This window comes from Vulpes vulpes, chromosome 12, assembly GCF_048418805.1.
Source record: "Vulpes vulpes isolate BD-2025 chromosome 12, VulVul3, whole genome shotgun sequence".
Classification (NCBI taxonomy): Eukaryota; Metazoa; Chordata; class Mammalia; order Carnivora; family Canidae; genus Vulpes; species Vulpes vulpes.
Window position 1 is genome coordinate 171,300,056 of NC_132791.1, and position 5,150 is coordinate 171,305,205.

A 5,150-nucleotide genomic window follows, 5' to 3' on the forward strand; every position below is an offset into this window, starting at 1 on the left:
ATAAGGCTAGAAGACAAGTTTAGGAAACCTTGACCATCAGCCTTGATTTTATCTCATAATAGGATGAACTAATTTATAAAAAGAAATTAATCTTAAAGAAATCTAAAAGAATTTTTGAGATGACTTGTTTTGTTTTTCCTTTCTCCATTACCCTACTCTACTTTCAGCCAGAGTGATCTCAAGAATGACATAATTCTATCATACAATTTTTTTTTCATGAGAGACCCGGGGGGAGGGGGGGCAGAGAGAGAGGCAGACACAGGCAGAGGGTGAAGCAGGCTCCATGCAGGGAGCCTGATGTGGGACCAGATCTTGGGTCTCCAGGATCAGGCCCTGGACTGAAGGCGGCGCTAAACCGCTGAGCTGCCAGGGCTGCCCTATCATACAATTTTAAAGTGTCTTTCTCCTCCTTAAAACAATTCAATAGCTTCAGCATCTTTGTAAATCCTACAGACTTAACATATGGCCTTTAGAGATCTGGCCCTAGCTTGCCCCTCCATACTTGTCAGTAACACCATAGGTATCATTCAAACCCCTTCCCACCTCATTGAAACACTCCTTCACTCCTCTCAGTCCTTTCCCTTTTTGGTCTCAGTTTAGATGTCATTTCCCCCAAGGAAGGCTCTTCAAACTCCTCAAATCCCGATCAGGTTCCCTGCCATAACGCTTATCTCTAAATATTTAGGACCTCTATCTTGTCTGTGGCATATCCTTAGGGGAGGGGTAGTTAACACTAGCACCTACTAGAGGGCCAGGAACAAAATAGATGTTCAAAAATATTTGTTAAAGAATGAAAAAGACAGAGGATAGAAAAAATAGGAGTCTATGGCTATCACACAATCATAAAGTAGCAAGATTTAGCCACTAAATTCAGGGATAGGCTTGTGACAATAGAAAAGATGAATAGGGGCACAATACAAAAGCTAAATGAAAAGTCCACAAACCTGAATTCTGAATTGATGTATTTTGTACACACAATCAGGAGATTCACCTATCTCAGCAGTTTCCAAATCTTGGCTAATCATCGGAATCATCCAGGAATAAGGGGTGATTTTTGGTTGGGATCTGTTTTAATTTTTTCTATCATCCTTTCATAATCATATCTAACCAATGTTTAGGAACTATTTACCTGGATGTCCTATAAGGTAACTTTTAGTACTAAATTCTAATTTAACCAAGATATCCACAAACAAGTAATTGATAGAGGACTTGCTAAGTAACTAAATGTAAGCAGAAAGGATGTATTATACTAATTGGGTTTTTTGGAAGGTTGACCTAGTCACAATCTGCATATAAAGGGCAGCCAATAAACACTTGCTTATCAGATAAACCAGGTGAGCAGTAAGAAGGAGCACATTTTGGTTTTTTGTTTTAAAAGATTTTATTTATTTATTCATAATAATAGAGAGAGACACAGAGAGGCAGAGACAGAAACAGAGGGAGAAGCAGGTTCCCTACAGGGAACCCGATGTGGAACTCAATCCCAGGGCCCCTGGATCACACCCTGAGCCAAAGGCAGACGCTCAACCACTGAGCCACTCAGGCGTCCCAAGGAGCACATTTTGTGAGGAATAGATTTGATAATGGATGTGAGTTTCCCAACTGAGATTCTAGCAATTATTTGTCTTTAAGGGCTATGTCAACAGAAGTCTCTTCCTTCTTGTCTCAAATAGGTATTTGCCCTTGACACAGCTATTTTGGCTATTCTCTCTTCTTTAGGTTACAGTACCCAATTTCTCTTTAAAGAATTATCCTCTCCCATTTTGTATAGTCCTACAAGAACTATAATCAGGTCTTGACCCTCTCCTAGACTTTGAAAACTTAAGTGTCCTAAAAACAGAGAAATCAGTTGGTGTTTTGTGATTGTTACAGTGGCACTAAGTTAATTCTTGCTTCTGAGGTCCTTGGGCTGCCCTGGTTTCTGACCTTTTTAACTTGGCCTTTTTCTGAGACCATTATTACTTCTAGAAACTACCCAGTATTCTCCTAATAAATCCCCATTTTAATAAGCCACTATCAATTTCTGGTAGTTGCAAAACAAAATAAAAACAAGAGGAGAAATGTGAGCCATGAATGTAATTTTAAATTTTATCACAGTCTCACTAAAAACACAGATGAAATTAATTTTAATGCCAGATTTTATTTAAACCAACATATCTGAACCCTTATTTCAACATGTCATCCGTGTGAAAAAACACTGATATTTTGCTTTTTGTTGTTGTTCCAAGTCTTTGTAATGTACCACGTATTTTACACGTACAGCTCACCTCAACTTAGACACTAAATTTTCTAAAGTGAATTGTCCCTTCAAAACTGCAAATGTATAACAAGAAAATGTTTTGCACTGCTAGTTTTTAAATTAAACTCAACATTCAGTTCTTCAGTTACAACAGCCAGTAGCTGTTTCAAGCGCTCAGTAGCTATATGACTAGCGCTTACTGTACTTTCAAGCGCTCAGTAGCTATATGACTAGGCTTACTGTATTGGGCTGCACAACCTTAGGTAAGATCTGCTACAAGAGGGAAGACTCAGGACCTTTTCTTGATATATCTAGTAATTGGAAGAACTGGGAAGTTTTCACACTTCCAACAAATTCCATTATGAACAGATTCAAGGTTGTGTGAAGACCTAGAGAAATATTTCTTCCCCAAAATGACAATTCCTTGGCTCTGTAACTAAAACAGGTCAACACATTACTGTGAGACTTACCCTCTGTATTCTATAATTTAGTAGCATAAAGCAATCAAGGAGTTATCTTTCCAATCAGGTGGTTTAACTCAAAGTTAAAATTATGTTATTATTCTTAAATCACTTCTCACGTATTATATTTTGATGAGTAGGAAGAGACTTTGGTGACTAGTTTTAATTATAAGTATTTTCATTGTCAAATAAAAATGTAGAAATTTGAGTGTCAGGTTGAAGAATTTGACCTTTATCCCTCAGACAATAAGTTATTATAAATTTTGGAGTTGGAGAATAACATGATGAAGCCAATGTTTCATGAAAATGAATCAGAATCCAGTGGGCAAGTAGACTGGGAACAACAGAAGTCCATAGTGAAGATGAGGAGCTCTTAGCATCCTTAGCTGATGTACATAATGCTCTTATTTCCAGCAGGAATTGTTTTCCTCTTAAGCTGTCAAGACATGTGCTCATTCTTCAAGATCTAGTTCATGGTCAGCACTGTTTCATGGATGTAGATAGCAGACTCGGTTACTTCTTCACCTCTGGTCCCGCTGAACTTCTTTGAGAATTCAAAACAGAAGTCAAATTTAAAGATAAAAAAAATAGAACGGTAGTTACACAAGAGGAGGGAACAGGGAGTTATTATTTAATGGGTACAGAATTTCAGTTTTGCAAGATGAAATGTTGTTAGGAGATGGAGAGACAGTGAAGTATCCCCCAAACTAAGACACTTTGAGACTGGAAAACAAAACAGGCCACTCCATACAGTTTACACAGAGTTTTATTCAGGGTAACTTACTGACAAGAGGCATTGGGCAGAGGACAATCGAGGCAGCTGCAAAGTTATTCTCTGCAAAATCCAGAAGTCTACAGATTTTATAAAGGGGATAGACAGGCAGAAGGACATTGTACTCAGATCAAAGGGTTCAAATGCACCTCAAAGAGCTTGCACACACCTGACAGCTAACCTTTAATTGGATCTTAGGGTACCACCTCAAGAAGGGGAGAAATCGCGTTATCACTAACAGATTCATGGAAAGCCAAAACAAGCCTCTCTTCATCCCTGCATGGAGCCTGCTTCTCCCCCTGCCTGTGTCTCTGCCTCTCTCTCTTTCATGAATAAATAAATAAAATCTAAAAAAAAAAAGAAAAGAAAAAGAAGAGAAAGGGAAAGAAGAAAAGAAAAGAAAGAAAAGAAAAAAGAAAGAAAAGAAAAGAAAAGAAAAGAAAAGAAAAGAAAAGAAAAGAAAAGAAAAGAAAAGAAAAGAAAAAGGAAAAGGAAAAGGAAAAGAAAAGAGAAAAGCTGTGCGGGACAGGCAAGCCGCTGGCACCGCCCGCCAGCGGGTGCTTTCCAGGGAACGGTGTGGACCTCATCGTCCTGGGGGGCCGTGCGGCCCTAAAGCAAGAGCTGGGTTCTTGTCTCCCGGAGCAGAAGAATGAGTCTCACGGACAAGAGAGAGTAAAAGCGGTGGAAGTTTATTAAGCAAGGATGCAGAGAAAGCTCTCAGGAGAGGGGTCCTCACGGGGTTGCCAACTGGGCCTCCACTGACAGTCTTTTATTGAGAACTGACCAGGGAGATTGTGGCCTTATCCTCCCTGTGACGTCCTGGCTTAAGACTGCTGATAACATCTTTAATGACTTCCTTTGGGGTCTGGTTATCCTTTACTGGTCACAGGAGTGTGTGATGTACGTTTTCCACCCATATCCGGGTCAGGGTGGTCTGGTCTGTGCCCGTATGTCCGGTTTCCTCACATCTCAGCATTCTGGGGACTTTGTGAGCCTGACTCCACGGCCCCCTCTCCATCTCTCCCTACCTAGCCCCGCCAGTCCCTCACTCATCCCCAGCCCTTGGGACGGGTGGCTGCCGGGCCTCGCACCTGCGAGTTGGGTTTGGGCTGTTCCACGGGACGGGACGCTCATCCAGGCTCAGGGACCTACCTGCACGCTGCAAACGGCGCGCAGTTTCGCAGACTGCCTGGGCCTGCACCCGCCGGCCTCCCCGCCCTCCTTCCCCTCCCCCCTCCACCCCCCCCCCCCCCCGGCTCCCGGGCCAGCCTAGCAGCCTCCCCACGCCTCAGTGACCTCCACGCAGGAGGGGCTGTTGCGCTGACCGTGGTGCGGGGCCCGGGAAGCCCGCCGTCCGCGATGCAGACGCGCCGCAGCGGCGTCGTGGCCAGGACGGGCGGCGAGCGTCTCACCAGCTCCCACCGCCTGGGTGACGCGCGGCGACACTCACCACCGACCGCTCTCGGGGCGCAAAATTCGGGCCTCCTCCGACTGAGGCCTCTTTAGACGTTTGCCTCCCTGCGTCCAGTCGCTCTCGCCCCTGGCGGACAGCCGCGTCCTCACCCGCAGCTCCTCGCGGAGGACAGCGCCTCCCGGGACGCGCCCAGGCGAGGGCGAAGCCACGCGGTGCGACGACGCCGGCTGCGTGAGACGCCGCCGCCGGGACGCACGCGGCAGT